Source organism: Elephas maximus, chromosome 11 (genome assembly GCF_024166365.1).
Source record: "Elephas maximus indicus isolate mEleMax1 chromosome 11, mEleMax1 primary haplotype, whole genome shotgun sequence".
NCBI classification, from domain to species: Eukaryota; Metazoa; Chordata; class Mammalia; order Proboscidea; family Elephantidae; genus Elephas; species Elephas maximus.
In genome coordinates, this window is record NC_064829.1 from 63,626,560 (window position 1) to 63,654,062 (window position 27,503).

Here is a 27,503-nt window from a genome sequence, read left to right on the forward strand (position 1 = left end):
TGAGGCACTGGTGGTTCTGTATTAGAATTCTTGCCTTCCATTCAGAAGACCCAAGGCCAGCCAATGTACCTCGTGTGCAGCACCAGCCTTCTGTCAGTAGAGGCTTGCATGTTGCTATGATGCTGAACAGGTTTCAGCAGAGCTTCCAGACTAAGAACACTAGAAGAAAGCCCTGGTAATCTATGATCCACTTCTGAAAATCAGCCACTCTATGGATCCACATCCCATCATGGGGATGGTGTAGGACCAGGCAGCATTTTGTTCCATCATACATGGGATTGCCATGAGCCAGGTGTCAACTTGACCACAACTAACAACAATTAATGCAAGTTGTTATGGTGAGAGTTGGGGTCTTTGCACTCTAAATACATAGGTAATACATATGCACATGGAAAATAACTACAAAACAATTACATAATGAACTAAAACATTCCCAAACAATAAATCATGGCCGAGTAGGTATTAAGTGCTAGTAAATGGAGAAAGAGTGTTGACTTTAGTTGGTGTTCTAGAGAAGGCCTCAAGAGAAGGCAAGATTGGAGCTGCACCTGAAGAATAAGTACCGTGTAAATATGTCAGACAGAGGCAAAGACGCAAGCGCAAGTCAGTTGTGAGTCAAATTTGAGAACTACCAATTAGACCAGACTAGCTGGACACAGGAGACTCGAGGGAATAAAGCAGAGAGCTGGGAGCAAATCTTGTGTAACAGACAAAAGGTCCACGAAATATATTTTTCTTGTCCATCTCTGTTAACAAAGGAAGGGAAAATCATTACAGGAACTGAAACCCTGGTTGTTGTTATGAGTTCCTTAGTAAAACACTTAGCAAATATTTATGAACAATATATGAGTGTCTACGTGTAGGTACAAATCTGTCTAAACATGTAAAACTTTTTCTAAGATTCCTTTCACATAATAGACACAGAAACGATGACATAACCAAGGGTGATAGTCGCAATATGTAACTACTGGTTCAGCAAGGGCACCATCAATTCATCCAAGCTGCCACCCGTAAGCAACCTGCAAGAATAAACCAGTGCGAACCGGCTGAAGGTCAGCCCTGGATATCACTATTTAAAACTCTTTAAAAGTCTTAGTGAGACTAGATGTTCTTTCAAAAGTGCCCGTTCAAAGCATATGGCTATTGTATGCCATCAAGTTGATTCCTACTCATAGCAACCCTATAGGACAGAGTAGATGGTGGGATATATTCCTTTGGACTTAATAAGGTCTGATGTTTGTAGTGTTTAATTCCATGATGAGCTCAGTTCATGACATGTTGCTTCCCTCTCTGCATCGTGAGCCCTTCTCTCCAAATGCGGTAGGCGTGGAGAAAGGTGGAGGGAGGCATGACATGAGAGTTGAGATGTCTATTTTAAAATACTTCATCCATGTATTTCTAGAGTTGGAGGAATGATATTGAGCCCAGAATAAGGCTGTGGGAAGGTTGTGTAAGACAACTTTCTTGGTTAAGCATCCCTGAGGATTAGCTCCAGTGAGGTGGGATTAGTGTCAGGGTCCACACGGCAATAAGAGCGATGGAGAGCTCATTCCAACTCATGGACTCTGCAGTGGCTGGAACTCCTGGACACTAGATCTGCATCAAGGGCTATTTAGGATTTCAGTGTGGGAGTCCAGGAGCCCCACTTTTGTGCTCTGCTCAGCAGTAATGTGACCCGGGTGTTCCCCACTTCTGCTTCTCTGAGGACACGTTCTCACTCTTCTTCCTGCCATCAGGAGGCTCCCATACTCCTTGCTCAGCAAATCTTCAGTGTCCTTGAGGTATAGAATAAAGCAGATTTCAGGTTAACTATTGGACTCAGGCAAACTACATGACCTGTCTGGGCTTTAGTTCCTGTAAAATGTGCCTTAATGTATAAATCCTTTCAGCTTCAGCTGCTCGCTACTAAATTCTTTTTGTTCTTCTCAATTCTGATCCCTGAGAGTGAGGCTGTGACGAAGCCTTTTTGTTCCTTTTCTGGATGAGTTATTTGTACCAGGTCACCTCAAAAGCCACTAGCCATTCTATATGGATTTACATCCATTAGCTCTGAATGGATAAACCAAGCTCCATGATAGAGAACATGGCTGCTCAGAGTTCCTCCCCTCACATGGGCCGTGGGCAGGACAGAGGATTTTAGAATGGAAACTAGAGTTGATTAGCGTCATGTTTGATGCTTCAAGTACAAAAAAAAAAAAAAATACCCAAGAACTGAAGTCAGGATATGAGCTAGTAGAACTGGGGGGCAGAACTGGACAGAGCTTTTGAAAAAGGTCATCAAAAAGAAAGGAAAGCAGCCTTTTCTACAGAAATAGAAAAACCAATCCTCAACTTTATCTGGAATGGCAAGAGGCCCCAAATAGCTAAAACAATGTTGAAAGACAAGTACAAAGTAGGAGGACTTGCCCTTCCTGATTTTAAAACATACTAGCATAGGGAGTCCTGATGGCATAGCTCAGGCTGCTAACCAAAAGGTCGGCTGTTCAAATCCACCAGCTGCTCCTTGGAAACCCTGAGGGGCAGTTCTACTCTGTCCTGTAGGGTTGCTGTAAGTCATAATCAAGTCCATGACAACAGGTTTGGGTTTGTTTGTTTTTGTTCATCAAAAGACTTTACCAAAAATGTGAAAAGACAAGCTACTGACTGGAAGAATATCTTTGAAAGCTGTATATCTAATAATAATCTAATAACCAAAATATACATAAAACTTGGATGACTTAACTACAAAAAGACAACCCAATCATAAAATGCATAGACATCTCACCAAAGAGGAACAGTCAAATGGCCACCAAACTGATGGAAAGATTCTCAGTGTTATTAACCATCAGAGAGATGCAAACCAAAACCACAATGAGATACCATTTCACTTACACTAGGATGGCTAAGATTAAAAAATAATAATAATAAAAGCTAGAAAATAACATGTTGGCAAGAATGTGGGGAAATTGGGATCCTTATCCATTGGTGGTAGGAATGAAAAATGGTACAGCCATTGTGGAAAACAGTGTGGCAGTTCCTCAAAAAACTAAAACTAGAACTGTGTATTACCCATCAATTCCACTCCTTGGTATACCCAAAAGAATTGAAAGCAGGGACTCAAAAAGAGACTTGTACACCAATGTTCATTGCAGCACTCTTCACAATTACCAAAAGGTAGAAAAAACCTAAATGCCCATCAACAGATGAATGGATAAACAAAATATGGTACGTACATACATACAATAGAATATTACTCAGCCAGTAGGAAAAATACAGTGTGGATGGAACTCGAAGACATTATGCAGAGTGAAATCAGCCAATAACAAAAGGACAAATATCTATGACCTCATTTATATAAAAAGACAAGAAAAGGCAAATGTACAGAGACCAAAGTTTATTAGTGGTTACTAGGTGTGGGAAGGAGGAGTAAAAACAGGTTAACTGTGATGGAAAAATCACATTGTTTAAGGGTAGGGTTGCACAGCCAATTATTGCAATTGCTGTCAATAAGTCATACACCTGTAAACAGCTAATTGGCAAAAGTTGTGTGACAGATATATTTACAACAACGATCCAAAAGAAAAAAAACAGTAGCTGATGAGGCTGCTTGTGAACAACCAAACACCTCATGGGATTTGGTTCCTTGGTTTGGAGGTTTAGGATCATGGTTTCATGGGACATCCCAGTAAATTGGCCTAATAATGTGTTTAGTGCTTCTGTTCTACCTCCCTGTTCATTGCATAGTGCCTGGGGTCTTGAAAGCTTGTAGACACAACATTTGGTCTCTAGTCACCTGGAGTGACAGAGGAAGAAGGAGAGTCAGAAATAGGAGGAGGATATGGAATATAAGGCTAATCGCTTCCATTAACCACTGCTTCCTTTACCATGAGACCAGAAGAACTGGATGGTGCCCAGCTACCATTATTGAACATTTTGACCAAAGATTCTATAGACCATTCCTGATCAAAAGGGGGAACATATAGAACAGAATTTAAAATTCTCATTTTCTAGATTTTTTGGATGAACTCCTAAAATTATTGCCCTGAGATAATCTTTAAACCTTAAAATAAAAATATCCCCTGAAGTCATCGTAAAACCAAACAGTAGTTTAACTTAAATAGTAAAAAGAAAGTCTGCCTTGAGCATTATGCTCTTTTAAGAACTATCTATATGGGATCAAATTGACAACAGCAACTGGAAAGATTAGATGGGGACCTTAAAAGGGACAGTAAATTTATGTTAGTGGAGGAGGAGCAACTCAGAAAAGGAGGATGAGAATGGTTGCACAACTCAAAACATGTAATCAATGTCACTAAACTGTGTATGTGGAAACTGTTGAATTGGTGTATGTTTTGCTCTGTATATTCTCAAGAACAACAACAACAAAATAAATAATTTAGAAAAAAGAAAGACAAAATGGAGGGAAGGAGGAAGGCAGAGAGGAAGGGGGAGAAAAAGGGAGGAAGGAAGGAAAAGAAGAAAGGAAGAGGATTTTAGGAGTTAACATTTCTCTTCCTCACCTCTAGTTAAAAGCTTTAAATTTCTTTGGACATTTATATAGCTGTATATGCCAAAATTCACACACATATATAAATGCATACTAATCAGTTCTTGTATTAATAATGCATAAAAGCAATACGATTGGAATTGGGGTGTTTTTTCCCCATGAAATGACTAAGGTATTTTATGCCCAGATTAGTTGAAATTCTGCTATGTCACCAAAATTCTCAGTGCTTTTTCACATAGCCTAAAATAATTTTTTAAAAGATTCCTTGCTTTTGAAAAACTGTTCCTTATTACAATCATTGTTTATTGCTGTGTATTTTTACAATGTTGCCTGTGAATACGTCTTTTCATACTTGTGACATATCTTCTTTAGCAACTATTCTTGATTTTGCTTCTCCCAAATTCAGGCGCCAAATTCAGAATAAGAAGACTATTAAGGTACCTTTTATTCTTAAACCATCTTTGGATTTCCTGAGATAGACATTAAGTGATGTAAATATTTATTCCTTTGTTTTACAAAAGGAAGGACAATAGGAATAATCAGGTTTTACTAAAAATCTCCAAATCTTAGTTCACTCAAAACTGGTTTGCAAGTCTTTTTATTTACCAAACTTCCAATAATTTAAAATAACTGAAGGAAGGAAAGAAGGAAGGGGAGAGGGGAAGAAGGAAGGAATCAAAACGAGTTTATCTTTATAGGGTAATATTCATATATGCTAATATAAATATCTTTCAATGATTATATACTTTTCAAGTTAAAAAAAACTCAAGATGAAGCACAAAGACTTTTATAATAACTGTCTAATAAGAGGTTTGCTCCTAGGATTCTAGATTCACAAATCCTTTTCTCTTTTTGTTCATGGAAAGTCTCCATAAGCTCTCAGGGTACGGACTCACTCTCACAGAATCATCAGAGGCCTTGTGCTTCGTTTAGTTGTTCATTACACGCAGCAACCAAGGCATAGCCTCCTTATCTGAAAGCTTTAGCAGTAATAGCAAAGCATGTGAAAGCTTCATTTGGTTTATTCCCAGGGTTTCCACTACACTTAACAGTTCCCTCTGCTGTACATGCTCCTCTACTAACTAAAAACACTCAGCCATTTATAGCTAGTTGCTTGACCTCCTGTGAAATTATCGTTTCTTTCCCCTCACACATCACTATCTGTTACTGTAAAACCCTAAACCCAGCCACTCTTTCTTTCACTCTAAAGAAGCCCATGATTGCTTTCCTTTGTGAGGACTATCCATACTCTGAAGGAAACTCCTTCCTATAAAACAAACCAACAAACAAACAAACAAAAACCCATTGCTATTGAGGCGATTTCAACTCATAGTGACCCTATGTAACAGAGTAGAACGGCCCCATGGGGTTTCCAAGGCTGTAATCTTTACAGAAGCAGACTACCACATCTTTCTCCTGCTGAGCAGCTGGTGGATTCGAACCACCGACCTTTTGGTTAGCCACTGAGCACTTCACCACTGCACCACCAGGGTTTCTTTTCTTTCATTAGCCTGGATTAAATTTCATTTGATGATGCTAGTTCATAGTTACAAAGATTGCCAAGCTGGCTATGCTATCATAGACGTAAATTTGCCCTTACAATATTAGCTTCTCCCAGAAATTAAATAGAAGTTCAAACAATTCAATTGTTCTTTCGCAGACACGCCAACTGAAAAACAGTAAAAGAGCAAATGTTCATACTGATCGTAGGTATGATTTGAGTCTAGTACATGACTTTGAAATGGTTTAGAAACAAAGTGATTTCCTGTTCTCTACAGGAATCTCTACGATATGAACAATGAATGAAAAATCTCTCAGATGCTTTACAAGTAAAGCCATACAAAAAAGGGGGAGTTTGACATGGAATGTGTGGCTAACGGCCTCCATGAACAACTGCCTCTTTGCCAGGAGACCAGAAGAGCTGGATGGTGCCCAGCTACCATCACTGAATATTTTAATCAAAGATTCTAAAGAAGGCTCCTGATCAAAAGGGGGAAATCTAGAACAGAATTTCTAAGTTCTCATGAACTCTAGACTTTCCGGAGCCAAGGAAGATGGAAAAACTCCTGAAACTATTGTCCTGAGATAATCTTTAAACCTTAAACCAAAACTATTCCCTGAAGTCGTCTTAAAACCAAACAATAGTTTAGCTCAGCTAGTAAAATATGTCTGCCTTGAGTATTATGATTTTTTAAGAACTATATGGGATCAAAGTGACAATTACAAATTTAAAGATTAGATAGGAACCTTAGGGGGCAGTGGGTTTATGTTAATGAAGGACAAACAACTCAGAAAAGGAGGGTGAGAATGGTTGCACAATTCAAAGAATGTAATCAATGTCACTAAATTGTACATGTAGAATGTTGAATTGGTATGTGTTCTGCTATGTATATTCTCAACAACAATAAAATTTAAAAAATGGAGTTTGGCAAAAATATCCCACGATCAAGCGCTACCGCTGCTAACCAAAAGGTCGGCAGTTCAAATCTGCCAGGCGCTCCTTAGAAACTCTACCAGGCAGTTCTACTCTGTCCTACAGGGTCGCTATGAGTCGGAATCGACTCGAGGGCAGTAGGTTTTTTTTTTTTTTTTTTGGTATCCACAATAGCAGAGCTAAATTTGGCAACCGTATGGAACCAACATTGGTGCGTTGATTTTTAGGCCATTTGGAGGATGTTTCCAATGGATGCCCTCTCCGCCAGCTACACAATCCTGTCACCATTACAAAGGAGCAAATGTGACTGAGAAAGAACAACTAATGAATTTTCAGGAAAACTAGATTTATGTACTTTCAAAGTCTCATGTTTCTTTGTAATTTTTTTTTCTTTTTCTATTTACCAGCTATGTATTAGGATTTACCTTTTCTCTGCCTCAGTTTCCTCCCCAGTAAAATGGCCGTAATAACATTGCCTTCGGTGCTGGAGGTTCGAATTAGTTCATTTGCGGAAACCACTTTCAAAAAGTACCTGGGGGAAATGGGGAGCAACTGCTTAATGGGTACAGGGTTTCCTTTTGGGGTGAAGACACTGTTCTGGAATTAGCTTGAGTTGGTGGTAGTTGCACAACATTGTGAATGAACCAAATACCACTGAATGTTCACTTTATTTTTTTACTGTGCTTTAGATGAAAGATTACAGCTCAAGTTAATTTCTCATTCAAAAATTTATACATATGTGGTTTTGTGACATTAGTTGCAATCCCCACAATGTGACAGCACACTCTCCCTTTCCACCCCATATTCCCTGTGTTCATTTGACCCGTTCCTGTCCATTCCTGCCTTCTCATCCTGCTTTTGTACAGGAGCTGCCCATTTGGTCTCATATATGTGTCGCTATGAGTCGGAATCGACTCAACGGCACTGGGTTTGGTTTTTGGGGTTTTTTAATGTGATTAAACTTAGGAGCACATTCCTCACATGTATTTTTTCATTCCTATCTAAGCTTTGTCTGAAGAGTGGGCTTCTGGAATGGTTTCAGTCCTGGGTTAACAGTGCATCCGGGGGCCATAGATTCAGGGGTTCCTCCAGTCTCTGTCAGACCATGAAGTCTGGTCTTTATTGGGTGAATTTGATTTCTGTTCCACGTTTTTCTCCTGCTCTGTCTGGGACTCTCTGTTGTGTCCCTGTCAGGGTGGTCATTTGTGGTAGCCAGGCACCATATGCTTCTTTTGGTCTCAGGCTGGCGGAGTCTGTGGTTCAATTTAGTCCTTTCATCCTTTGGGCTAGTATTTTCCTCGTGTCCTCAGTCTTCTTCGTTCTCCTTTGCTCCAAGTGGGATGGAACCAACTGATGTATCTTAGATGGCTGCCTGAAAGCTTTTAATATCCCAGACGCCACTCACCAAAGTGGGATGTAGAACATTTTCTTAGTAAACTATGTCATGCCAATTTACCTAGATGTCCCCCAAAGCTATGATCCCCAGGTCCTGGCCCCAGCTACTCTGTCCCTCAAAGTGTTCTGATGTGTCCAGGAAACTTCTTTGCTTTTGGGTTGGTCCAGTTGTGCTGACTTCCCCTGTATTGTGTGTTGTCCTTCCCTTCACCAAAGTTGATCCTTGTCCTCTATCTAGTTAGTGATTTCCACTCCCCATCCCTCCCCACCCTCATAACCATTAAAGAATGTTTTCTTCTATGTTTAATACTTTTCTTGAGTTCTTATGACAGTGGTCTCATACAATATTTGTCCTTTTGTGACTGACTTATTTCATTCAGCATAAGACCCTCCAGACCCATCCATGTTGTGAGATGTTTAGCAGATTCATCATTGTTCTTTATTGTTGGGTAGTATCCCATTGTGTGTATGCACTATAATTTGTTTATCTATTCTTCTGTTGGTAACCATTTAGATTGTTTCCATCTTTTTGCTATTGTGAATAGTGCTTCAACGAACATGGGTATACCTATGTCTATTTGTATGACTGCTTTATTTCTCTTCAGGCATATTCCTAGGAGTGGAATTGCCGGATTGTATGGTATTTCTATTTCTAGCTTTTTGAGGAAGTCACCATATCATTTTCCAAAGTGCTTGTACCATTTTACATTCCCACCAGCAGTGTGTAAGAGTTCCAGTCTCTCCACAACCTCTCCAACACTTGTTCTTTTGCGTTTTTTGGATTAGTGTCAGCCTTGTTGGGGTGAGATGGTATCTCATTGTAGTTTTGATTTGCATTTCTCTAAAGGTTAATGATCATGAGCATTTCATTATGTGTCTGTTAGCCACCTGAACGTCCTCTCTGGTACAGCGTCTTTGCCCGTTTTTTAATTGGATTATTTGTCTTTTTGTTGTTGAGGTGTCACAGTAACCTGTAAATTTTATACATTAGACCTTTATTGGATTTGTCACAGCCAAAATTTTTTCCCAGTCTGTAGTTTCTCTTTTTGATGAGTCTTTTGATGAGCATAAGTTTTTGATTTTTAGAAGCCCCAGTTATCTAGTTTTTCTTCTGGTGTTTGTGCATTGTTAGTTATGGTTTATATACTATTTATGCCATGTATTAGGGCACCTAGCACTGTCCCTATTTTTTCTACCATGATCTTTATCATTTCAGATTTCATATTTAGGTCTTTGATCTATTTTTGAGTTAGTTTTTATGTATGGTGTTAGGTATGGGTCCTGTTTCTTTTTTTACAGATGGATATCCAGTTATGCCAGCACCATTTGTTAAAGAGACTGTCTTTTCCCTATTTAATGGACATTGGGCCTTTGTCAAATATCAGCTGCTAATAGGTGGATGGATTTACATCTGGGCTCTCAATTCTGTTCCACTGGTCTATGTGTCTGTTGTTTGCACCAATACGAGGCTATTTTGGCTACTGTGGCAGTATAATAGGTTCTAAAATCTTTCTTTGTAAATTCATGACACGATGGAAATTGAAGATTCAATTAGAAGTCCAATTAACCAATTAATAAGTAAGACTATTGTGTATCCATTTGTCTTAGTTATCTAGTTCTGCCATAACAGAAATACTGCAAGTGGATGGCTTTAACAAAGGGAAATTTATTTCCTCACAGTAAGGTAGCTAGAAGTCCAAATTCAGAGTGTCAGCTCCAGGGGAATGCTTTCTCTCTCTGTTGGCTCTGGAGGAAGGTCCTTCTCATCAATCTTCCCCTGGACTAGGAGCTTCTCTGCAGAGGAACCCCAGGTCCAAAGGATGCACTCTGCTCCCAGCACTGCTTTCTTGGTGGTATGAGGTCTCCCTGTCTCTCTGCCCAGTTCTCTCTTTTATATCTCAAAAGAGATTGGCTAAAGACACAATCCAATCTTGTAGATTGAGTCCTGCCTCACTTACACAACTACAGCCTATCCCTTCACATTAACATCATAGAGGCGGGATTTACAACTCATAGGAAAAATCACATCAGATGACAAAATGCTGGACAATCACACAATACTGGGAATTATGGCCTAGCCAAATTGATCAGATATTTTTGGGGGACACAATTCAATCCAGGACACCATTTAAAGCTTATAGGATATGTGCTGCTGAAGCAGGCATATTTAAAGCTTACAAATGTGTGCTCTTCATCATGATGTCTGAATAATAATTTGTTAAAAACAAACAATGAAGATATTTACTATAGTTCAAAGAGGTGAATCAGTTTGAAATCTGGAAAGAAATCTAATTTGCACCCTGTTCCTAAAAACAGATATTGATCAAAGGTCAGAGCTTATCTTTACTAACAAGTAAATGTCCCTTTTGTGAGCACAGGATATATACGTACCAGGGCTTCAAACTGATTTGTTCATTTCTAACAAGTTCCCTACTGAGAATTTGTATTTTCACTCCAGATATACTAAATCAGAATCTATATTTTAACAAGATCCACAGGTGATTCTTATGTCTAACTCCCTGGGAACTTGTTAGAAATGTGAATTCTCATCCAGCATTCAAACCTGAATGAATGGGTTGGAAAACCTGGTACGTATGGTATCAAATTGTCACAGGTGCCTGGGGAGTAGCAATTCAGCTGCCTTTGGTAACAGGAGCAGGCATTGGACTTCAAGTGTTCAAAGCTGACCCTACAGTTCTCCCTGGGTACCTTACCCTCCTATTCATCACTGTTTCTCCCTGGACTTTAGGTTCCCTGACTCCCCACACTCAACTCCTAAGGAGACATGACTTCTCTCTCTACAGCCTTAACGAGACTCTAAGGAAGTGATATTTACTTTAAGACTTAGCTTACACATATATAAACAGCTACTAAATACTTTGGAGAGAATTTTTCTGAAAGCTAAACTAAAATGTACTGGTTCTAACACTGGTAAAGGAGCCTGAGTAGTGCAAGCAGTTTGTGATCGGCTGCTAACACAAAGGTTGACAGTTTGAACCCACCCAGTAGTTCCACAAAAGACAGACCTTGTGAACTGCTTCTGTAAAAATTACAGTCAAAAAAGCTCTATGGAGCAGTTCTAGTCTGTAACACATGAGTCGCCATGTGTCAGGGGCCAACTCAACAGCTAACAACAACTTGGGTAAACTGAGAATGTCATGAATTTTAGGTGTGCTGGATGCTCAGTGAGTCCTGTCTCCTAATCATTGCTTCCCACAGTCCCCTCTGGTCTTCCCAGAGGGCCAGCCATTTCCTTTCTGCTCTCTCTCTCTTTCAAGGGCCCCTCAGGCTTGACTCTAGCTCTTGGTTCACCAGAAGGGAAAAGAAGATGCCCCTGTGCCTCCCTGGACTTCTGGTCCTGTACAAGTCCTTGGCCGCTCTCCAGAAAGGTTCTCCAGTATCTATCTGTTCTCATGAGACCCCCTTCCCACCTGCCCCATCTCTCTGTGCAGCAGGTCTTCCCCAGAGGAGGGGGCATCTTAATTTGTTGTTCTGAGGTCAGACCCTAGGTGGTCCACGTGACCGTTATGGAGCCTGGTTTTCATCTTGACTTTCCCACCTACAGGGAGAAAAATCCCAGCCCTTCCCTTTCCCAAACTCTGAGTTACTTTCCAGTCTGAAGAAAATCTCCCGTTCTTGGTTTATTTGCAGCATAGAGATCACGAAGTCATATACCAAGGGGATGACCTTATTTCTCCAGAGTCTGTAAGACTTGCTCCAATATTTAAGGAAACAGTCCTCTTGGCTTTAAACATGCACTGAGCACAATATTGAGCTATTCCTACCAATAGCAGGGGGGTAAATATTTTTCACAGCTTCTATGTTGGAATCAACTCAACAGCAATGTTTGGTTTGATTTTTTTATATACACCTTTGCCTTAATGTAGCTTTAACATCCTGGATAGTACAATAATATAACATACTTTAGAAATTTAAACAAGAATAAAATAATGTATTTATTTAGACTTCACTTTCTTCCAAAAATAACTGGAGGTAGAATGTCATAAATATTCTCAATTACCTTAATAGAAGCATATAACATTTATTAAGAACTGCAGATTTAAAGTGAGCTAAATATCTGAGTGAAATTAACTAGGAGAAGGGGCTCCAAGTATTCAAATATTGATTTTCACTGCAAAGAAATAGTGTTCCTTGCCTTACAAATTAATTAAGCTCTGTGTTAATTAATCACTACGCCTCTATAATGAGAGGCTGCCAATCACCCTGTCAGATTGTTTACAGCTGAAATCCTAGATAAAATTCATTTAGTTAATGATCTAAGTTAAATTTAACCCATGTCTCAGGACCTCGAACATAATTCCAGGTCACAAGAGTGATCTTAGTTTTGGAATATTGTGTTTCTTTGCTATTCCATTAAAATAGCCAGGACCAGGCCTCTGAGTCTCAGCCCCACAGCTAAAACTTTCCCGAAACTTCCTTGTTGCTATTTATATTGTTAGTTGCCATCCAGTTGGTGCCAACTCATGGTGACCTTATGTATAACAGAACGAAATGTTGCCTGGTTCTGGGCCATCTTCATGATCACTGGTATGTTTAAGTCCATTGTTGTGGCTATTGTGTTAATTCCTCTTATTAAGGGCTTCCGTTGTCTTCACCGACCCTCTACCAAATGTGATGTCCTCTTCTAGCAATTGGTCTTTCCTGATGACATGCCCAAAGTAAGTGAATTGAATGAACTGGTCTTGTCATCCTTACTTCTAAGGAACATATTCTATGAAAATTGAGCTAATACACAGAAAGTCTATTTGTATTTCTCTTCTGTCTCATATGGTAATATTTGATAAAGCATTTATTGTCTACTTTTAACTGTAAAATTACTAAGCTATTTGACATCATCATAACTAAGAATTTTGAAGTTGGGATCAATCAATATGCCACTGAACTGTAATAAAATATAAAAGATGGTTTCAGTTATAGCACCCTGTTTATTTTTTACTTAGGAACTTAAGATCTCAGGCCTCTTACCTTTTGGTGGTTTTTCTTCTCTTTAACTCCTGTTACTTATATAGAGCCAATTTCCTTGAAAATGAAAGCTATAGGGTTCCAGAAAGGTGTCCCAGGGAGATGTTAGTCTCTCTGGCACTTATGATCTTAAATCTAGATAAAACAAATGCCTCCAAGGGGCTTCTTGGGTGGAGTTTCTGGTTAAGCCTCCTTGCGTGATAGAAAAACCTGTCAAGGTAAACATTCAATGGACTCACGCAACATTCCAGCCACACACATTACATTGAATTGGTAACAAAGTCCCTTTAAGCTGGTTAGTTATTGCTGGCACTGAGCTTTCCATTCATGTAGTTTCCCGTGAAGCAGGGACAAGGAGTGAGGAGGGTGAGGGCAAGGCTAGGAATTCAGCACAGGGGTGCAGTGGGCCTGGGAACTAGCCCAAGCCTGTGGTCAAAGAGCAAAGGGCTTGTACCAGCTGAGCCAGCCCATGGTCAGTGATGCCCTAAAATCCTGGAATTGAAGGTCAGGGAATGGTTTAAACCAGCAGCCAGGAGCCACCCGTGGCTATCAAACCCTTGGAATGTGGCTGGCCCAGGTTGAGATGAGACTCAAGTATAAAATATACACCAGATTTCAAAGACTTGGTATGAAAAAAGAATATAAACTATCTCACTAATAATTGTTTAAATGCTTACAAATTAAAATGACATTTTAGACAGGGTTTCGAACCGCAAAGAGCCGGGTCAAAGCCCTGGCTGAGAGCCACCATTCTAACGTTGGGTTGCCAGATTTAGCAAATAAAAATACAAGCCATCAGTTAAATTCTAACTTTATACAAGCAGCAAGTAACTTTTTAGTATATGTATGCCCCATGCAATATTTCGGACATACTTATACTACAAACAATTTTATTTGTTACTTATCTGAAATCCAGAGGTAACCCGGCATCCTAGATTTTATCTGGCAGCCTTCTTTAATGTTTGGTCTAAAGCAGAGATTTTCAAACCCCAATGTGCATCACAATTACTTGGATGGATTTAGCAACACAGAGTCCTAGGCTGCATCTTCAGAGTTTCTTGATTCAGTGGGTCTGAAGTGAGCTACATAAATTCACATTTCTATCAAGTTTCCCAGGTGATGCTGTTGATCTGGGGCCCACACTTGAGAATTAGATCCAGAATTGGATCTAATTAAATTGGTCCATCGTTAGATTTGTCTGAATGAATGCCTTACACTTATACAAATTAGTGATTAGGAAGAAAAAACTTCTGAGTGGATCCCACGGCTATCTTCATCAGCAGTATTGAATCATGAAAAAAAGTTTATAATGGAGATGAGAATTATTTAAGGATCAGGTGTGTGGGTAAGAAGCTCGGGCCTTCATTACACATAATGAGCTTCAGTGTCTTCTCACTAGTTCTAGAAGGGGATGTCCCCTTCTAGAAGCAGTTAGAAGCTTGGCTTACCTCTGCCTAAGAGTATGACTCTAAATCTCTCCTGGAGATCACATTACAGCCATACAATAGACAGGCCTGGAAAATGAACACTAACATCAGTGAGGAAGGTACCTTTTAGAACAATCAACTACATGAAACGTAAAGGGCAGCTTTTGCTCAAAAGCAAAGTTCAGAAGGACGTTCCAGGCAAATGGACACAGGGAACCCGGGGGGAAGGGTGAAAGTGCTGACACATCCAGGGGTTTGCAACCGATGTGATGAAAGACCTCTGTATGAACTGTTGATTGGCAAGTTTATTTACTCTGTGAACTTTCACCTAAGCCCAATAACATATTAAAAAAAAAAAAAAGAATATAGCTCTAAACTAGGTCTGTTTCACTGAAACTTACTGCAAACCCAAAACCCAGTGCCATCGAGTCGATTCCGACTCATACGGACCCTATATTGCAAGCCAAGTATATTATTTTTAAAAATTTAGTCCCTTTGCCATTGAGTCGATTCCAACCCACAGTGACCCTATAGGACAGAGTAGAACTACCCCATAGGGTTTCCAAGGAGTGGCTGGTGGAGTCGAACTGCTAACCTTCTGGTTAGCAGCAGTAGCCCTTAACTGCTGTGCACAAAGACTCCTTATTTAACCCAATATATACAAAATTGGTTCAAACCCCTGTTGAGAATTTGCATTTCCACCTCAGATACACTGAATCAGAAGCTACAGTTTAACAAGACCCCCAGGTGATTCTTATGTACAATAAATTCGAGAACCACTGCTCTACCTTTAGTTCTCAGGATTGGTCCCCCACCAGCAGCATTAGCATCACCTGGGAACTTGTTAGAAAAGGAAATTCTCAGCAGGGGTTCGAAGCTCTCCCTAAAACTCCATGGTGAAGAATGTGCGCTTAATTTGACAGGTCATGGGGAACCACTGAATGCTTGGAACAGAAAAGTCCCGGATTGGAGGCCAGGAAAGTCCTTTAAGCCATAGAATCCATCGGTGCTCTCAGGTGGCAGGCTCCAAAAACTGCATCAAATTAATTGGAAGGATCTGGGGGAGCTCAGAGACTCAAAGGAACACAGAGGGCCAAACAAATTGGTAGTGTAATATATACTTAACTGATCACTAAAAAAAACTTTAATGACTGCCCTGACAGGGAACAGAACAGGGAACCCCTGAGGGAGCAGGAGAGCAGCGGGATGCAGACCCCAAATTCTCGTAAGACAAGACTTAATGGTCCGACTGAGACTAGAAGACCCTGGTGGTCATGGACCCCAGACCTTCTGTTGCCCCAGGACAGGAACCATTCCCGAAGCCAACTCTTCAGACAGGGATTGGACTAGACAACGGGTTGAAGAGGGATGCTGGTGAGGAGTGAGCTGCTTGGATCAGATGGACACTTGAGACTATGTTGGCATCTCCTGCCTGGAGGGGAGATGAGAGGGTGGAGGGGGTTAGAAGCTGGAACAATGGACATGAAAATAGAGAGTGGAGGGAGAGAGCAGGCTGTCTTATTAGGGGGAGAGTAATTGGGAGTGTGTAGCTAGGTGTACATGGGTTTTTGTGTGAGAGACTGACTTGTAAACGTTCACTTAAAAAAAAGCACAATAAAAATTATTTTTAAAAAATCATTAAATAGGGTAAACAACATAGGGTTTTTGTTTGTTTTACATGTTTCAGTCATTTGTTGAGTAAACTTAAATTCCAATCCTTAGCTTGGGATAAACTTTCTCCTTTTATTTTCAAATTTTTGCTAGCCTGCTTTTCCATCATTACTACATGTATTATAATTGTTGACTTATTTTCTGTTTTCCAATTGTGAGGGCATGAACTATATCTCCTTGGAAACCCGATGGGGCAGTTCTACCATGTCCTGTGGGGTTGCTATGAGTCAGAATGGACTCAATGGCAATGGGTTTGGTTTTTGTTTTTTGTTTTTTTCGTTCTGTCTATTTGGATCACCATATCAGGAAGTCAATAAATATTTGTTTGTCCTTGCTGAGGTCAAGTTTCTAGCTCTCACCAACTACAACTTTAAACACTTCTAAACCATCCATATACTGACAGTGTTTTTTGGGGGGGAGGGGGCGGGGAGGCAGGGCGGGGAGGGTTGGGCTTCCAAGCTATTAGTTCTGGTTCAAACCCCTGCTGAGAATTTGCATTTCCAACAAATTCCCAGGCGGTGCTAATAGAGACCAGTTAATTTTTTTTTTCATTGTTATTTATTTTTATTTTATTATGCTTTAGGTGAAAGTTTACACAGCAAAGTAGTTGCTCATCCAAAATTCATACACGGATTGTTTTGTAGCATTGGTCGCACTCTCTCCCTTTCTACACCAGATTTTCCACTAACGTTCTTCCAGTTTTCCTGTCCCTTCCTGCTTTCTGTCTTCACTTCTGGGCAAGTGTTGCCCATTTGGTGCTGTATGCTTGATTGCTCAAGAAGCACGACTCCCCCCCTTCCCGCCGTGTTATTGTTTGTTTTATAGGTCTGTCCAATATTTGGCTGAAAGGTGGGCTTCAGGAGTGGCTTCAGTTCTGAGTTAGAAGGGTGTCCAAGGGCCGTAGTCTTGTGTTTTGCAAAAAAAACAAATGAATAAAACTTCACCACACAACATTTGCAGATATTTATGTATTACCCCAGGGTGTAATAATCGGAGATTTATATTTTGGATGACTCTTCTTCAATAATATGTATTGTAATCAGTACACTTTCTTTTCCACGATGCCTACCCCCCACAGTAATAACAAAACAATTTTAAAACAGTTCTTAAAAATATGAATTTGGACTAGATAGTAGGTAAGTGTTAACTTTGGTGAAAGGGGAAGACAACACACAATACAGGGAAAGTCAAAGCAACTTGACCAAGGCAAAGCGATAGAAGCTTCCTAGACACATCCAAACACCTTGAAGGAATGAGTTACTGGGGCTGGGAACCATGGTCTTGGGGAGCATCTTGGTCAATTGGCATAACATAGTTCATAAAGAAAAAGTTCTACATCCTACTTTGGTGAGTAGTGTCTGGGGTCTTAAAAGCTTGTGAGTGGGCATCTAAGATACGTCTATTGGTCCCATCCTGTCTGGAGCAAAGGAGAATGAAGAAAATCAAAGACATAAGGAAAATATTAGTGCAAAGGACTAACGGACCACTTGAACCTAAGCCTCCACCAGCTTGAGCCCAGAAGAACTAGAGGGTGTTCAGCTACCACTACCAACAGCTCTGACAGGGATCACAATAGAGGGTCGCAGACAAAACAGGAGAAAAATGTAGTACAAAATTCAAATTCACAAAAAAGACAAGACTTACTGGTCTGACAGACACTGGAGGAACCCCCAAGACTATGGCCCCCAGATACCCTGCTAACACAGAACTGAAGCTACTCTTAAAGTCTACCTTTCAGCCAAAGATTAGACAGGCCTATAAAACAAACAATAACCCACGTGAGGAACATGCTTCTTGGTTCAATCAAGTACTAGAGACCAAATGGGCAACACCTATCCAAAGGCAAAAGCGGGAAGACAGGAAAGCTGAAGGAACGGACACGGGGAACCAGGGGTGTGAAGGGAAAGGGGGAGAGTCCTGACACATTGTGGGGATTGCAACTAATGTCACAAAAACATGGTCAATGTCACAAAACAATTTGCGTGTAAATTTTTGAATGAGACATTAATTTGTGCTGTAAACTTCCACTTAAAGTACAATAATTCTTTTTTTAAATGAGTTTGGGGGCTACTTTCCAGGCAATAACCAGTACCAGTTGCTGCCAAGTCAACTCCAACACATGGTGCCTACGTGTGCGTCAGAGTAGAACTGTGTTCCGTGAAGTTTTCAATGGCTGATTTTTGGGAAGTAGATTGCCAGGACTTTCTTCTGAGGTAGACTAGTACTGCCATATGATTAGCAGCCAAGCTCTTAACCGTTTGCACTGCCCAGGGATTTGCTCCAGGCAATAGCGGATCATTAATGCTTGTTTTTTTTTTTTTTTTTAATGTAAAGAACTAACATGTATATTCATCTGGAATATAGTTTTGTTTTGTCATAGGCAGTGGGGTTTCAGAAGCAGTATCTACCCATAGACAGCACCTGCTCTGGAAATCAGCTCTATCTCCCTCCACTTTGCGCTTTCAGTAAGAATAAATGAACAATGATACAACGTGTCATAGTACTCACAAAGCGCTCTCAATAATTACTCAAATATAAAGCAGCTTAAAATTCCACCATGTGAATATTTCCCAAATCATCTCTTTGTAATGGATTTATTGTATGATAGTGTTTCACATATAAATGTAAACCCTGCTGCAGGATGGAGTTCTTAAATGCTAATTCACACCACTGGCAGCATTTTCTGTCCGCCCCTCTCCCTAACCCACGAACTCTTATTTTTGTTCTCTCCCCTCTCTCTCATCGATGCCATGCCCCAAAGCTTCCTTTTACATCTGATTCCTCAACTTATTCCACCCTCGTTTTTTTTCTATGCCTCTCAAAACAAACGCACCATAAAGGAATGGCAAAAGAAGTAAAATAGGTGTTCACTCTAGGCAGATTTCTTCGATGTTGGTGAGAAATCCCACCCTTGTTTTATCACACAATCCTATATGCTATTGTTGATTTTTGGGGGGACTGCATCAATACTTTGATCTAAGAACTTAATGCCCATAAGAAGAAAACCTTTCCTTATCCTTTGCCCCCAGGTGGCTGATATCTTGCCAAGGAACAGAAGGGCATGCAAAAAGTGAGTGCGCAATAAACAGTGCACAAGTTTGTGAATTGTGGGAATGAACATCTCCTAGGTTCTTCATCCTCTTTCGAGTAACCGACACATACCGTGTTTTTCCAAAAGTTAAAATTAAACATTTAAAAATCAAATAAAGAAGAGTTTAGGAATAGGAAGTAGACAAAGCCTGGAGTGTAGTATTTAATATTGCATTGCTCCTAAGATACAAGGAGAATTCAAACATGTAAGTATGACATATGGTATTGTTTAACCAAGAAGCCACGAATTGGAGCTTTCTCTTTTTTTGTTTTTCAAGTAATGACTGTAGCCAGCCCATTTTTGTTTGTGATAAAAGGATTCTTCGGTATCAGGAGAGGTTAACAAATTTAGACAGCGACTCCAGTAAATATGACAACAGGTCGCCACCTAGTGGACACTTCGCAAAATGGCTAGACATGAGTTTCCTGGTGCAATTCCATGTAAGTTTAAAATCATAACATGGAACTTTGGAGGATTCTGAGAAACTGTCCTGTTCTGCTCTCTTTTTCACACAGAGTAGCCTAACCAAAAAAAAACAAAACAAACCCAGTGCCGTCGAGTCCATAGGCTAGGCTAAAATTATCAAAATTTGAATTGTAAAATCAAGGATCAAAGTCAGAAGATGGAAATTCCTAACGTTTATTGAGCACTCTTTGTCAAGCAGTGGATTAACTGCTCTACCCGGATTATCTCATATGATCCTCACAGCAACACTATAAGTCTAATAGTAACCCTCGCTTCACAGATTAAGAAACCAAGGTATAGGACAACTCCATCACTCACCCCCGAGCTGTGGGGCTGAGGTTGGCAAGCAGGCTGCCGCCGTCAGAGCCCATGTCCTCAGCAGAACAGACGTTTAACACTCTCGGTTTATCATGTGCAAAAGATTGTGGACTGCACCTCATTTTTAAAAACATGGAATTTGTCGAGGTGACTCTTTAGTGAATGTATGATACTTGGAAGAGGTTCTAGGCTTCCAAGAAGGAAAGCAAGAGGACCAAACCAGCATGTCCCTGCGTTGGAATGAAGGTTAGCTACTCTGGCGGGGGGTCTGAGAGGCTCAGTCCCGCCCCACCCCCGCCTGATCAACCACCCCCTCATTGCTCTAATTCAACCTGGGAGGGTGACACGGAAGCTATGATAATTTTAACTAATTAACGCATTCCCACCTGTTGTTTCTGAGCAGGACCCGCTGATGGCTAGGGTAGCAGAGGGGGAGGGTTGAATCTAAGAACTAGTGAATCAGGGAAAGTGTCTGTGAACTTGAAGATGAAATTTGCACGTGGAACTAAGGAAAGAGAGGTAGTGCGTCCCTCCGGCGCTCCCCAGCAATTTGTTCTAACCTTTATTTACAGCACTAGGTTGTATTATCATGACTATTTCAGGCTCTTGGTGACTACTTACCTCCCATCACTCCACCACTGCTGCCACACAGGCTTCCAAAAAATGCAAAAAAGAACAACAACAAAAAAATCTGATTTCCCAGTATGTCAAGCTCATGAAATATATTCAATGAATAAAATAAATAATATTTTTTAAAAGGTTGCCATCGAGTTGATTCCGAGTCTTGGAAACCCCATATGTGTCAGGGTAGAACTGTGCTCCCTAAGGTTTCCAATGGCTGATTTTTCAGGGGTAGATCAACAGGCCTTTCTTGGGGTTCCTCTGAGTAGACTCAAATCTCCAATCTTTAGGCTACCAGCTGAGCACCTTAGCCATTGCACCACCTGGGGACTCAAAATAAAAATAGGTATGTCTAAAATTAAAACCCTAAACATATAATTTACTGGTGTTTCTGTCTCCCCAACTCTATTGCACTTGAGATGATGTAGTAGCCCTGGCGGCATAGTGGTTAAGCGTTTGGCTGCTAACCAAAAGGTTAGCGGTTCAAATCCAGTAGCCATTCCTTGGAAACCCTACTGGGCAGTTCTACTCTGTCCTGTAGGGTCTCTATGAGTTGGAATCGACTTGATGGCAACGGGTGACATGATGTAGGGAATACACTGAGAGACTTTGTGGTATTGATTGGTAATTTACAGCCCCAAATAAAATTCATAATTTGGAAATAAATACTTGGGTCTATCCTGGTGGTGTTTTTGGGGGTTTGGTGGTGTGTATGCAAAAAAAAAAAAAAAAAAAAGAATGTACCAATAAAATGGAGATATAATTTAAAAGGCAAACTAAAGCAAAGAGACATTAATAGTCACCACCCTTCTAAAAATCAGAAATTTGTAGATTTCTGGTTATGCTTGTATGATTACAAAAGGAGAATCTAGTTTTCTCACTGAATTCAGAATGCTAGATTCTGGTATGACTTACTATACGATAACTGTAATTGAATATCTAACAAGCATCTCAACTTTAACATGCCCAAAACTGAACTGCTAGTCTTCCCTTTAAACCTCACAGTTTTCCCCATCTCAGTTAAAGGCAACTCCATTCTTGTCGTTTCTCAGGCTGTCCCAACTCCTCTCTTTCTCTTGTGTCCCACATCGTATGCGTTGATGACTCCTTTTGGCTCTACATCCCAAGCCACCCCTTGTTACCAGATTACTGCAGGAACCTCCTAACTGGTCTCCCCATTTCCACCCTTACCCCACAGCAGTCTGTTCTTACGCAGCAGGCAGCTAACACAACTCTGTTGCTCAAAACCCTCCAAGCAATACCATTTTCTCTGAAAGTATAAAGTTCTCATAATGGCTGCCAAGGCTTTGCACAATGTGCCCCCTGTTATATCTCTGACAGGAGCCCTGGTAGCGCAGTGGTTAAGTGCTCCACTGCTAACCAAAATGTCAGTGTTTCGAACCCACCAGCCCCCTCCACAGGAGGAAGATATGGCAGTCTGCTTCTGTAAAGATTTACAGCCTTGGAAGCCTTATTGGGCAGTTCTACTCTGTCCTATAGGGGTCACTATGAATCAGAATCGACTCTGCCGCAGTGGGTTGGTTTCTTTGTTCACCTCTGTGACTTCTTTTCTTATCACTCCCCTGCTCCCCAGCTCGATCTTCAGCCACACGGGCCTCTTTGCTGTTCTTTAAACATGAGGCAAGATCCCACCTCGGAAACTTTGCTCTAGCAGCTGCCTCTCCACACCCATCTTCCTCCAATCTCCACAAACCTCATCTTCTCACATCAAAGTCTTTACCAAAGAGTCATCCTTCCCACATCATTTACATTGTAACCGCTCCCAACCCTCCCCTGGGGCACTCCCAATCCCCCTTACCTTCCTCTATTTATTCTCTTTCCATAGTGTCTAGAACCTTTCAACATATTATATGATTTATCTCTTATGTTTATTGGGTATTATCTCTCTCCACCCACTAGAACAGGAGAGGAAAGTTTTATCTGTTTTGTTCACTGATGTATTTCCAATACCTAGAATAGTGTCTGGCATGTAATATCTGCTCGATACGTTTTTTTTTTTTTTTTTTTGCATGAAGGAATGGATTGGCCCAGCTAATCAGGAAATTTGAACAGATTCAAATATCACTATTGCTCAAATAGGAATTGTATTGTTTTGTATTTATTTCATCTCCACCCAAAACCAGAAAAAAAAAACAAACCCCTTGCCATCAAATCAATTCCAACTCATAGCGACCTTATAGAGCCAAACTGCCCTATATGGTTTCCAAGGACCGCTTGGTGGATTTGAACTGCCGACCTTTCCGTTAGCAGCTATAGCTCTTAACCATTACGCCATTCAAGGTTTTCTATCTCCACCCAGTTACCTAAAAATACAGTGTAACTGGCATGGTCTACTTACAAAACATGCCCATACCTCTTTTATTTTTTGAGTCCTAACAAGCACCCTCCCGTTTTTAGCAGGAAAAAAAGTGCAATATTCTCCATTTTGAGGACTTTTGTGCCCCTCACATAAAAGAGGCCAGCTCTTTATATAGCTGAGAGTATCAAGTGGAGAGGATCACCAAGTCTGAGGAACAGGAAGTTTGTCAATTCGCCCAGCATTAGTGTGTCAGAGGCCGCCACGAAAGCTGCAGCTGAATGCTGGTCTCAGGAGTCAGCCACTTTCCATGGCTACAGTGAAGCCCTCTATATCAGTTTCTGTCACTACAATAACGCAGTACAGCAAACAACCTCAGAGCTTTAGTGGCGTACAACAATAAGCATTTCTTTGGCTCACATGTTTGCAGAGTTCAGGTGATGTGGGCTGAGTCCAGCTGGTCTTAGCTGGGTACCCACACATTTGGAAGCCAATGTTTCTTTTGGCCTTGGTTGGGGTAAATCAGTTCGGTTCCTCTGTCTCAGCTTCTAGCAGGCTCATCGGGCATGTTCTCAGGGCCATGGCAGCAGAGCAAGTGCAGAGCAGTGGAATCATGCAGGCCTAGCGAGGCCGAGGCCTGGGACGGGCACACAGTTACTTCTGCAGGATTCAGTTGGCCAAAGCAAGTCATAAGGTCCAACTAGATTCAAGGGAAAGGGAGACAGAGCTCAATTATTTGCTGAGAGAAGCTGCAAAATCACATGGCAAAGGATGCACGTTCTGGAAGGGATGAAGAATTGGGACCATTAATACAAATGGCCACATCCTTCCTCCTCCATTCTCTGCATAGGCCTCAACAGTGATCCATGCTCAAGCTCCAAGCCAGAAACCCCTAAGCTTGTCCCAAAATTCGACGCTCTTCAGGTATATAGGTCCAGTGAGGGTTCTAACCCCAGCCAATTGCTACATCAGAACTAAGCATACCCTGAAACTTGACATTATCATAATTTAATAAAATAAACAGCATTCCAATTGCTTATGGAAAAAGAATTTTATGGGGTCAATAAATAGAGGAAGAAACAGGTATTTTCTAAATCATCACCCTGTGACAGATGCATGCTGGAGGCTGGGGGAAAGATGCAGACACAGTTATCATGACACTACCATGTTCTAATGATCAGAGCATGGGATATTCAGATTACAAAGAGTTGAGGAAGGCTCTTCAAAAACAGCAGGTAGAAGATGGTAGAGCCTTTGGCTGAACACAAACAAAATAAAACAGCAACCAAGCCAAACTCGAGGCTTCTATTCTGGCAGGTGGCCCTCGACCTCTCTATATCCCCGCTTCTGCTATGATGAGCACCTCTTCACCTTCTTCCTGTCTCTAATCTCCCCAGGTTTCTCTTTAATACTTTGAAACTTTCCCTTATTATACACATTAACTTTATTTCAATTCCATGAAGAGATTAGAAAGGACTGTGCCATAAAGAGTATGATAACACCCTGGTGTTGTAGCAGAGAAGGACGAGTTTGGATACAGAAAGGTAACGCTAAGGTCTTAACGTCTCAAAGAACTTGCAATATAGTTGGACTAATGCGCACGAGTCTACAGTCTTGGGTTAGACAAGATAGACTGGATCTGGAGCTAAATCCAATGGTGTAGACAAGGAGCTCTGGAATAAAAAAGTGCTACGATTAGGAAGACACAGTTAACGGCCTGAAAATTAGCCACTGCCCCAATGGATTTTGGAATTACAAAGTTGCTAAGTCAAGCTGAAGTCCCAGCGAAAGCCAGCGCTTCCCCCATGAAGCCTTGACTTGTTTCTCCCAATCTCAGCAATGATTGTACACCAATTCTGAGAGTACCCTGAATCTGTACCACATAACTGATGCTTAATTATATTTTGTCTAGTAACCCATGATGTTTTTTCAGGATGGTTGATCCCATATGCCTACCAGATTTAAAACCCACTAAGGTCTGGAAATGAATGTATCTGCAGAGAATTGAATGGGACCTTTGAGATCATGCTGTATCATCTTTTCATTTCTATTGCTGGGGAAATCGAGACTTGCTGAGATGGGACTTGCCCAAGTTCATACAGCCACTTGATGCCTGAGCTGGGATCAGGCCCTGAGTGTTTAGAAGACTCCTTAAAATTCTCATTGTTTTCATCTCCCCTTGGGAGGTGAGGAAAGGATAGTAGATGCAGCTTGTTCCAGGGACCTTGTTGTAGCTTATTGTTCGTGAGTCTCTCACACAGGAGTAGTCAGAGGCACACCTGTGGTGCTGGTGTAGAAGTTGCCATTTTGTCCCTCAGTGGTGATATACTCAATAAAGTAAGAGATGTTCTCAGCCGCCTCCTTGCGGACAGCTTGCTGGTCCCTCCTGCTTAAGAAATCCTCACAAATGCCACAGTGATTTATGAGAGTAGTTTCTGAGCCCCCAATGTTGGACAAGTTGAATTTAATTACATTTCCTGTAAGTTATTAAAAAGTTGCTTACAAAAACCAAAACCAAAAAAAAAAAAAAAAAAGACTGATACCGAAGCACTCCAAAACAAATCCACTGCTGTCAAGTCACTTTCAACTCCTGGTGACCTTATAGGACAGAGGAGAATGGCCCCATAGGATTTCCAAGGCTGTAAACTTTACGGAAGCAGACTGCCACACCTCTATTCCACAGAGCAGCTGTGGGTTTGAACTGCCAAATTTTTGGTTAACAGCCAGGCACTTAACCACTGCACCACCGCAGCTCCTCACACAAACACTAGGCCTATGAATGTATTGAAGACTAGAGCTCCCATTTCTTCTGAATAAAATTATCATTTATTTCTCAGTTTGGAACCCCTGGGGTGTGATTGGCATTTCCTTTTGAAGCTGCAGAGTATTAAAAAGATACTGACAGTAGGGGTTATTTTGCCACCCCTCCCACCCTGGGCTTACATGCCATTCCTGATGTCCCCTCCAGAGAAGCCACTAAATGTGTTTCCAGTGTCTGTTACTGGAATTCAGGATGAATTTCTCCATATCACTGAAGGCTAAAAAAAATCCAAAGCAGTTGTCATCCAGTCGATTTCAATTCACAGTAACCCTATGTGTACAGAATAGAACTGTTCCATAGAGCTTTCAAGGCTGTGATCCTTTGGAATCAGATTGCCAAGCCTTTCTTCCAAGGCACCTCTGGGTGGGTTTGAACCTCCCACATTTCAGTCAGTAGCCAAGCACTTGACCATTCGTGCCACCCAGTGCCTAGGCGCCATTAGAACATTGCTTAAAGTGCTTTATATTGATGCCCTATCTTTTTTATTTTGTTTTTCTTGGGATCTACCTTTTAATGTTACTACTATTTCCTTGGGCAAATGTGTGACGTGCTTCAAAAGACTAAGCGATAAATGGATTTTCAGAACTTAACTCATTTGTCAGTTGCAGACAGTCTAAATATTATATTAATACATAATGCTGATACATGTGTCCTGTGTGTATTTAACAATATGGGAAAGCATTTGGGATAGCAATGAAAAAAAGAAACACTGCCTAACAAGTCTCCATTTTGCAGCAAAATGAAAACTGTGGGAAAAAACCTCAGGCTGCTACTGAATTCTCCGAGACAGCTAAAGTTGAAATTGATTCTGGCAAGCCCATTACGGGGGTAATTGTCCAAGAGAATGTTTTCTTATGCAGAAAATTAGAGACAGGGAAAACATTATTAAAAGTAAAAATTTGTAGATTTTTGAGTCCACCCAGATATGTAGCAGCTATTGTAACCCCTTATGGGATTAATGATGAAATTACATTTCAGTTAGAATTTGAGCTGAATTTCAAGCTGAAGAAACTTTGGGGTGGGGGGCGAGAAACCAGAGAGAGTCAAAATGTTGTTTGATGCAGTGAAGCCCCCCTCCTCCCCAAAATCACTTGTTTCACAAAGTTACCAAAGAAGTTAAAGTGAGAGGTTTTATTGCTTATATTAAATGAAAGATCAAAATGTTTTGATTGGTGCTTTAAAAGAAATCTGGTCATGATTCTGAACCAAAATACACCATATGTATGTGATTCTAGAAGTTAGATATGAAAAGTGTCTGCCACTAAATTTTAGGATTAGACTCTGTAGCAAAATAGAGAATTGATTCACTAACCCCACGAGTGTGGGATACGTTCACGAGTGCGTGTGTGGTGTGTATGTGTGTGCACGCATGCACGTGATTGTGTGTGTGAGTGTTAGTGAGTGGGTGAGTGTGTGTGTGCTATGTATGCATTGTGTGAGTGGGTATTTTGAAGGAGTGGCAGATTAAGAATGT